Genomic DNA, 10,539 nt, shown 5'->3' on the forward strand with positions numbered 1-10,539 from the left:
GGGGTGTCCGGCCACTGCGGCCATTCCCGCGGGCGGTGGTGATGCCATTCACAGCTGATGGAGCCGATTTGTCTCCACATGGGCGTGTCACAGGTGTATATGTGCCCGTATACACGCGTATTGGTACCCAGGGCACATGTGTTGGTCTGATATAGACACAAATCAACGATATACCCATGTCACAGTCCCCAGTGTTTTTTTGCTAGATTTACCCATGCTAAATGGCCATTTAACTTTCTGCTCGCAGGAGAGGCAAGTCCAGCAGCACCTGTTGCAGCACAGCATCTGTGTGTGCAGTCTCTTGCAGGGCAGAGTGGTTTGCAGGGTAAAGACGTTCCAGCAAGCTCATGTAGCAAATGTTTCAGTGTGAACATTGAGGAAAAAGTGCTTCTGCAAGTCAGGAGCCTGACATTTGGGGTCTGAGTAGGGTTCCTAAGAAGGTTGAACAGGATGCTCTCCCTGTTTCTGTGTTGCACAGGGGCTTACCAGCTCCCAGGCTCAGTTACACAGGACCTGTGGAGGGCGGGGCAGGTTTTTTGAGCTGGATAAAACACCTTTGACCCGACTAGCACAGAGCATCTGCTGATGCCCCTGTGCTGTTGGTGCGGGTTTATAACACGCAGTTTAATGTAGGCCAGTGAGATGCAGATCCTTGTCCTCTCTCCCACTTTGCCATCCTTGTGTATGTAGGGCAAGGCCTCTCTGTGTGCCTTGTAAGGCACGCACCGCCGCGCAGCCCTGGGCTCGCTGGAGATGCTAATGCAATTATCGTACTATTACTGAGTTTCCTTCATGGCCTCTTGTGAAGGACACGTCTGAAATCCTTTTCGAGCATTCTATTAAAAGCCATCAGTAAATTCAGCTTTATTCCAGAAACTGTAGCAATTAAATCATCTGTGTTAGCCCCAAAAGCAAATGTTGGTGGAGCATCTTTTGAGTGGAACTTTCTGGCTGGTTTCAGAAAGCCTCTCTGTGTGTGGCAGGGGCCAGGCACTGACCCTGATTGTGCCACGAGAGCAGCTCTGCTGAACTGGCATTTAAACAGTGGTGAACCAAAACCAGACTTTGGGCCAAACATGTGTCTAGGGCAATGTGTATCACACACAGGACTTTATTTGCCCATGGATCTGGTTTGTATCTGTTATTTATTGCGGTGTTAGGAGAGCAAAGAAATCCTGAGAGGGGTTAAAAAAAAAGGTGGTGGATAATTGAGGCTGCTTTTTGCTTCCAGCCAGTGCATCTGAGCTGTTTTCAGTTGTTAGGTTTCTCATTTGCACCAAAGTTTTACTGTGACAGAGAATTGCCCACGGGTTGTTCAGTGCTTTGTGCAATTTTCCAGGCGTTTCTCACATCCGTGCAGTGACTGGAGTGCCGGGTGCACGGTGTCCCCTCGGCAGCCCCGGCACCTCTGTCGGGAGCGGTGTCTTTTTGGAGCAGCCGGGACACCGCGTAGGTGCAGCTCGGGACTGCATTAACAGGTTCTCCCATGGCAGGGTGCCAGCAGCCAAAGCGCTTTGCCAACCACGAGTACGAGGAGGATCAGTTGTCTTTGGAGGCGTGTGGCTTTTTGGAGGAGCAGAGGAGACCTTATGGCCCGTGTTAGCTCTGTGATCTCTGCCAACAAGCGAACAAAAGGGAATAGCACACCTGCTTCCCTCCTCCGTGCCTGCGGGAAGGGTTTCTCCTCTCCCTGAATGCTCGCCAGCGCAGCTGAGCTGGCTCAGGAGCTGCTGTAATTCACTGCTATCTTGCCAGGCCAGCAGCAAATTGCTAGCTCATCTTTCTTCCACCTGTAGTGAGAGGAGAGCCGGCAGGGAATGGTGTTTCATCTGTCTTCTCATGCCTGCTCCCCTGATGGGGCTACTATATGGCACTATAGGAGGTGTGAGACTGGAATTTGGGACTGGCTGAGAAGTGAGACACTAAAGGGACAGCCAGAAGGTGTGGAGAAAATAAAGGGCAGGTGGGGGGTTAACAGTCTTCGTTATCAGCAGGCTCCTCACCTCCCAAAGGGTTAGACTGACATGGGTTACACCCAGCCCTGGTTCTAGTCTCCCTGTCCCACCTGGGTGCCCCCACACAGGTAAGTGACCTCAGGCTGCTTCATGTCTTCTTTGCATCAGACCCATCAGGTTCAAACAAGTTTCTTGTCCAGGCTCAGTCTCAGTTTGGACATTAGGACAGTACCAGATTTACAGTATTTGACTAAAAAATGAGAAGTAGGGTATTTTGCAACCTTTCTGCTGTTACAGAGCTGCTCAAAGAGCTCTTCCAACCTGTAGGGACTGCAGTGCCTGAGGAGGTGCCTGCCACTAAGAGTCAAAAGGAGCAGCAGGGATTGCCCTGACATGCCCATGGCAAAGCCTTTGTCCTTGGTGCTGCTTGGCTCTGCAGGATGCTGCAGGATGTACCCCTGGACATGGCACTGAAACACGGGGCTCCTGCTTCCAGTGCTTCTGCAGGGGCTGGAAACAGTGGATGCACACTGATTTGGGCACAGCCTGACAAAAACCAGACCCATCACAGTAGTCATGAGGAACAGGTAATTCTCAGAGATTGTAATGAGTGTGTTAAGCTATTTTCCTTTCTCCCTTCAATCACTTTCACAAAACGAGTTTAACTAAGAGCTATTCTCTGCTTACAAAATGGTGCTGCACAAGCTAGATGGATTCCTCTGACCTTTCTGTGTGCTTTACTTGAATTGGCTGCCTCTTCATGTTCTCCTCTCGCTGCCTTGAACAGGAAAGACAGCTGAAATAGGGAGTCTTACAGTAAATACTGTGGCATATTGCCTTCTTTCTATCAGTCACTGGTGCTTCCCCAAGCCTTAGCTACTTATTATGGGGGGTCTTATTTGTGTTCCTCTGTCTAGGAGCTCTGCATAATGTTTCTGGAAGGAGAAGTGTCCTGTACCCTTTTACTACTGTAGTAGAAACCTGGTGCGATGTAAGGGAAGAAGCAGGAAATGTCTGGACATGCCTGAGGGACAATTCCAGAGCCCCATCAGGCCTGAGATGCCACAGGGAAGCAGGACAGGTGAGAGCAGTCAGCCAAAGCAATTTTGCTGTCACAGATAATTCAGGCAAAGAAAAGTTTTCAGGCTTAGCAATCAAGGAGATGGAAAGGTCAGTCTGGAGCAAAAAGGGATAACGGAGGCTTGAGTCGGATCTGGCACAAAAAGATTTAGATCCTCCTTCCCAGCTTCCTGTAATTCCCAGACAGTTCTCCAGATGACATTCATTATTTGTGTTATCTTTGCACCTAACAGAGTGAGTCAGGGACCAGGGTGCTACATAAGCAAAACAAAAAGCTGTCCCTTTGCCAAGGGAACTTAAAATCCAAGGGTGTGATGGGCGAGAGAGCTGATATGAACCCTGGAGAAGGAAGGGGGAGGATGAGTGAACCACGAGGCTGCAGCCTAGGGAATGCCAGTGGCAGATCAGTGGCTATCAGTCATCCCTGGAAGGGGAGGAGGGAGTGCCAGGAGATAATGAGGCCAGTTTGTGGGTGTTTACAAGGATCATGATAATTCTTTGTGGCAATGACAGAACAGAAGATGACACATTAAGGTAATGTTTAGGCACTGGCTAAAACAGCATGAGAAGTTTTCAGTCTGCAAAATTTACAGTACTACCCAAAATAATTCCTCTGCACAGGAGCCATGCTTGCCCTCTGTAACCAGGGCACAGCCATGGTTCATGCCAGTGAAATGAAGACAGATTTAAAACAATGCTGGAAAACCCCCACCCTGCCTCTCGCTTGCAGAGGGTCCAGATGTCAGGTCAGGGATGGGGCACTGGGCACTGCCATCAGGCTGGGAAGGGCATGGGCCAGCAGAGCCTGGATCTGTGCTCAGCAGTGCACTAATGAAGCATTTTGGATGTGGTTTTGTTCACAGAATTATTAGCACAGTCGTGCAAAATGTGCAGGTGACGCCACAGTGGATGGGAGTATTAATGTCACTGTTGGCTCCCAATTTCCTGGATGGCAGCAGAGGATCTGCAGATGAACAGTCACAGAACTGCATCTCTGTGGCAGAGAGGTATCTGACAGCTAGCGATCACATTTTTCAAGGGCTTATTCCTGGCTGTTTAATACTTCATATGCTCTCTTGGGGAGGGAGGAGAGAAGAACGGAGGAGTATATTTGGCACAGCAGGGAAGTGGACTCGGGTCTTTTCCATCCCTTAGTGCTGTGCTGTTGCAGAGGGAGAGAAAGCCTCCTTCCACAGCGGTACTAATCCTCCTCCACAGCGAGCTGAACGTTTTGAACTTGAACAACTCCTCTCATTTTTCCCCCATGTGATTGTGAGTCAGGCTGAGCTTCTCTATTCTTCTCCATAATTGAGTAGGAGATTATTTTGACTGGAAATAACCAGACACAGGTATCATGGCTGTGAATGCCTCCATGCATGCCACTCGCTAAAAGTTCTGTAGCCTTCTGCAAAGGGAGCTGGTCTTTAAAGATTTTGCTCAATGGAGAGGGAAGAAAAGCAGAGGGGAAGAATAGCTCCTTCCTGCTCACATCTGTCACCGGCTCTGCTAAACTTAACCTGCTGAATTGTTGGTGACATGCTGTTCTTCAGAAGCAGCTCCTTTGTGAAAGACCTCCCCTGTGACACGGGGAATAGCCACAGTGAGACAGGAAATATCCCTGACATGATGGCTTTCTACAGGAGCTTGTAGCTGCTATCCAGTCCCACAGCCATGCTGAGAAAGTTACGGAAAGCCATTCCTCTAAAATCTCGGGGGGAACCTCCCCAGGCACAGATTTTCCTGTCCTTCTTTCCTATCTCCATAGTTGTCTCTCCTGGGATGCAGGCCAGCTGCTTGGGTTGCATTCCCACCCCTCTGCCCTGGAGGCAATGAGTGATGGAGGAGTGCGGGGCAAGGGAGAAGCAGATGCAATGTGAGGCCGTGTCAGGGCACGTGGCTTCCTCAGCTGCCATGGCAGGGGATGCTGCCAGATGCCGATTTTGGCTCTCGGTGGGTACCAGGGAGGCGGGTGCAGCCCCGTGGCAGAGCTGAGTTTTAGCTACACACACTCCTTCTAGCAAAGCCAGATACTAAGGAGCATTTCACGAGATCAGGCTTTCTCCAGTTTATACATAAGTGGGATTGCTTCAGGCTATTGAACCAGCCTGCTGCAGACTAGTCAAGCCCAGAAGTTTTATCTGTGCTGTAGCAAACTCAAGCCACCGCTGTTCTGCCTGTGGATCTAGTGTCTCAGCTGCTTACCGAGGAGCTAATGAGCTTTTGGGGATACATGGGTGCTATAAACTCCTTAGGCCAAAGATAAGCAGCTTTTAGGAGCCTTTAGGAGCACTGCCAGCCTGTGGCTCTGCTGCTGCAGTGCTTCTCAGGCCCCAAGTTCTTGGTTAGCAGGAGGGGCTACAAAGTCTTGAAATAAGTGTGTACCTAATTACATGTGTGTACATGCATGTGCTGCAGCTGTCTCCTCAGGTTGAGGTTAAACCTGGCAGCAGGACAAGCAGGCAACAACGGGTTTTACACGCTGTGTTGTCACATCTCCCTGCTCGAGTGACTTCAGCCCTCACAAATGGCCTTCCCTGCACAGGGGCTGCACTGTCTCATCAGCCCAGGATGAATCTATCACCCTCATCACAGCAAAATGGCCTTTGGCACCCAACAGGAAATTCGCCGTGGACAGCGTGGGCAGCTTCAGAACAAAAGGTGGCTGTGCTGATCATGAAACAACTTATTTCCATTGCTATCCTTTCTCTGCTTTTGGATAGATCTACTGTGAATGCCTGTCTAGAAAATTCACTGGGTAAAAAAAAAAAAGAAAAGAGGTAATGCACAATTGAAAGTTCTTTTTCAAAGCCACCGTGAAAGCAGTTTTTTATTTCCTTGGTATGAATTCAGCCCTTGCTGTTCTCCACTTGCTGTCTGAAGTGTCTGCCATCAAAAGCAATCCTGCTGCAACTGACCAACAGGCTCAGGTTTCTACTCCTACTAAATGCTAAAGAGAGCCTTCAAATCAAAGCAGTTTGGCTAGTCAAAGGATCTCCCTCTTTATGGCGTATTTTACCCCCCCCTTTACATATTTACATACAGGTATAAATCAGCCCAACAGCTCTCTTTCAAGGCATAATTAGCAATATAATTTAGTATGCAACTCTCAAATTTTTGTTTAGTTGCTCTCCTTGGGAAAGTTTTGGAATTAATCTAGTCACCAGGGAAAGTTATGTGAGGTCCTGGAAGTAGCTTCTGATACCATCTTTTAACTTCAGTAAATAAAATCTGAAAGCCCATTTCTTTGCTGCTCTGTTGTCCTATATATTTATTACCCTGTTGGTTTACACCTGTGCACAGCTTATATGAAGCCAGAACTACTCCCTTATTTTGGCACTCTGTGCAAATGGATATCCCTTCCTTGCCTATGGCCCCTTCCCCCCTCACAACTGGTGGAACTGAAAGGATGAGCAATGTAAAAACCTTCAGTGTGACTAAAACTGTGAGATTTAACAGTATCAGAGAGCCCATGAACACTTGAATGCTAAATTCTCAGTTAAACGGGTGTTGTCTGTTGAGATAAAGCCCTTCCTGGGGTGTTGGAGCAGGATGATAATCTGGCAGCGTTCCCATGACCAGGAGCAGCAGTTCAGAGGTCAGCTCAAGGCTGAAGGAGTACAGACAGTTCAGTGCCATGCCTGGAATTCAAATCCAGCCATCACCAGATTCATGGTCACGGGCTGAAAGTCTCTAACTAACCCTTCTGTATTTAAATTACTTCTTCAACAAAGGCATTCTCTCGCCGTTTAACTTTGAACTACAGAAATAGCACATTAAAAGGTTTTGCAGTTTTAAAGTGTTGGTGGGTCTCAACCAACTTTGTGGGCTAAGTAAAGCGTGAGAAGCATTCTACTCTGTGCTACCCTATCAGCTGAGCTTTTGAGGCAGACTGATGAAAAGGAATCTACTCTTTTAACAGTGCTTTCTCTCTGGTAAAAGGTCTTGCTAATGTATTGAAGCTTGGAATAATAGATAAAAACTGTATGAAAAGCTGTGGTGTAGTTTGGAGCTGAGCAAAACTTGTGACCAAAACCTGAGTCTGCCCAAACCCTGGGTTAAATGCCAAAATGCCCCAGGATTCCTTGTATCATCATACAAGTTGTTAAGGGTAAGAGCTTAATTGTTTCGGATAGGGTTGGGTTTATTCTCAATTGTTCTTTTTGTGCCAAGGGTTTTTCTTTGGAAGGGTTGGGTCATTTCATTTTTTATTTATTTGGCCTTTTGCCCTTGCATTTTATCTAATAAAGTTCACTTCAGCGATGCAGGATTGATGAGGAAAAACATCCCAGAGCTGTGTTAAACCTGAAGTCTTCATACGTCAGAGCAGCAGGGCCTGAGCTTTTAGGAAGATCCAACAGGATTTCACATTTTTTGTGATCTTGAAAAAATTTGTCGTGGTTAAATAAAAAAAAAAGCTTAGGGAAAAAGAGGACACTGGTTACATGCACAGTACAAAAGCCTTGTAGAAAGCCACTGGATATCATTTGAATGCCACTTGATTTACCTTCACAGTAAGGACATGATGACTAGGGGGATTATGGAGAGCTCTGTGACTTTGATCCATACAATAAGTGAGCTCAGCCTGGGAAACAAACCTCATCTGCCAAATTCTGAAGGGCCATTTCCAGCTTTTTTCTTGAAGGAGGGACCCGGCTCTGCTACTGAATGAATGAATAAAGTGGGAATTTTGATGATGATTTCAAAGGAAGCTAAATTGAGCTCCATGAAAAGGGAGCGCTAGCATGCAATGCTGCACTTCTTTTTTTCTTATTAATGTGACTAATTAAATGTTTGTATTTTTTAAGCACTAACTGGTTTTTTGATGGTCGTTTAGAGACTTTGAGAAAGTCAATAATTTTGATGAAATAGGACTGTAGACTCCAGAACAAAGTCCACATGGAATCCGTGATGTTGCTAGGATACAGCTATTAGTATTTTCAGTGGCTGGGGTATTTTTTGGTATGGTTTTTTTTTTAATAGAGTCAGCCTAACCTCTTACAAACAGCAGAGGAATACGTGACTGCCTGATCCCATTTACACAACGCTCCCTCAGCTTACAGTAACTAAGCCAAACTTGACCCTTTAATATCAGCCACTTTTGTTTGTGAAGAAGAAACACAAAGAGCAACTTTGACCCAAATCTTGGGGTTTTTTTAATGGATGTGCAGGATTTTCTCCCTGTGGGTATTCCATTGCTGAAGTCTCCCTCTAGTGGTTTATTTCCAGAGGGGCCCTTGGCTTTCCTGGCTTGGACAGGTCCCAGATTTGATGGTGTGATGCAGAAAGTGTAATGACCCCTACGAGCTGAACCGTAGAGCTCGTAATTTTTAAGAGATGAGCATAAAACCTATAAAATACTATTTTCTGTGGGGTTTATATTTTAGAATTTATTTTTTACAATATCAGTAATAGTTGAGGGTTTCCATCCCAGGCTCACTCTGTGGTATGGACTAACATGGTTTGCTCAGCGTGTAGGATGTGACTCTTGCACATTGTTTCCTTCAGCTGTGTACTGGGATGCCTGTAAAAGAAAAAGATCAGTATTTAAGCTCATGTTCCACATCAAAGCCAATGCCAGATGTGATGCCAATAACATTATAACACAGAAGAGCATTGAAGATGGTGCTATTTTGGGATCCTCATGTTTGGGGAAGCAATATCTAAGTGGAACACTCTGCAGATATTTTACTGGAAAAACGGGAAAAGCAAGCTCTCTGGAGTTTGTTTCCAACATATAACTTAACTTTGATGTTTGTTAGATTTCTTGCATTTATGCCCCTGACCTCACCTTTGCTGGGCATCCCTTCAGCACCTTGGGTAGTCCCAGTGCCTTCAAAGGGTGGGGAACAGGGAGGGATGAAAGCAGAAGCCAAGTATCCAAAGCTAAGTAGGAAATTCAAGTCTCCTAATACCTGATGCATGTATTGAGTGTTGGGTTAAGCCAGTTCAACTCCCTAAAGATGGCTAAGTAAAGGGAAAAGATCTAATCTAAAGCATGAGGAAGTAAATCCATGTCTTTATTTAACTGTAAAGGGCTTTGGATGAGGCTCAGCCTTCCTTCACAAGTGGTGGTAACCAGAGAGAGCTGTGATTCTGGAATGCATCAAGGATCCTGGGAAGACTGGTGTATTTCCAACTTGTACATTAACCTGAGGGAGGTAGAGGACTGGTACTGAATTCTTCATGTTCACATCTGGCAGAATTCCATCCTGTGATTTGCTTTTTCAGATACCAGAGGAGCAATTTGGCCTCGTTTTTTTCTTTATAAACTGTAATAGAAAGCTTGGAGAAATTTAGAATAACCTGCCCCAGAGGTTAGCAAGCTCCCATTCCATTTTTCCATGCCTCTGGACCTGGAGGCTGTGAGATGCCATCACCTTCCCGGGAAGCATTTTACAGTATGTTCAGTTATGTAACAACTTTTAAGGGTAAGGTTTTACTTTTTGTTTGACTTATACTTACTGCTCAGCTTCTATTGGGCAATCAGGAATCTTGATCCTTTGGGAGACTGCTTAAACCACCCTCCTTTGGACTCTGCTTCATAAAAGCTGCACAGTGTTTCCCATGAGAGTGATTTTGGAGCCAATTTTGTATTTCATTTTTGTTTTCGCTCTTCAGGATAGAGTTTCTACACAGCATCCTGGCCAAAGATGATTTGATTTTGGTTTATAGCTTGAGCAAGAATGATTCCATCTATTTTGTTTATATTAAGAAAAATATGCATTTACTCATGGGATACATAACAAAATTCTTGCACTTTTTAACAGCTCCACAGCTAAAAAAGCAGAGGTACAAATTTAGTATGCACGTGTCCTCTCTGAGATTTGTTCTGGCATCAGTCACCAACAGTAAGTTAATAGGATTCCTGTGTTTACAAGGAGGTCATGGACACCTATGGGATGCCCACAAACACATGAACTGGCTTTACTTTTATGTAATTGTATAGATTTTTTTTTTTTTCAGACTTTCACAATGCCTATGTAGGAACTTTTTTAGTGGAGGAGGAAAGGATCTAGTTAACAGCATTTCTTTTCAGACTCGCTAGGGATGGTTATGCCAATTGTAGAAGCTAAGGAAAGATTCCTCTGCTTGTTTGACTCGGGCAGGTTCATGCCTCTGAAGGAAGGCTTCTATGAATGGGAGCTTGCAGGGACCAGCTGTGTGAGGAGCCTCTCCTGTGGAGCAGTGCTTGGTACTGTGTGGAAAACCACCTGTCCCAGGCAGGACTGGACACAAGCCTGCGAGAAAAACAGGGGGCAGCGAGCCAGTTTGTTTTTAACAAAACAAAGTTATGCAATATCATTTAGTTCTGACATGTTCCCAATATGCAGCAAATGAAGAACTCACTAAATACAGTATATCTCTGGCCATATCATTTGAATATAACTTGTTTCCATGACAACCTCTGCTTAACAGCTTGGCTGATATGAAATCATTCCTAGATGAGGGAGCTTTTGCCAAAAGCATTGGGATTCAACACTTTATTATCGTGTTTTAGGGTTTA

This window comes from Manacus vitellinus, unplaced genomic scaffold, assembly GCF_001715985.3.
Source record: "Manacus vitellinus isolate BGI_N305 unplaced genomic scaffold, ASM171598v3 scaffold_14_pilon, whole genome shotgun sequence".
Lineage (NCBI taxonomy): Eukaryota > Metazoa > Chordata > Aves > Passeriformes > Pipridae > Manacus > Manacus vitellinus.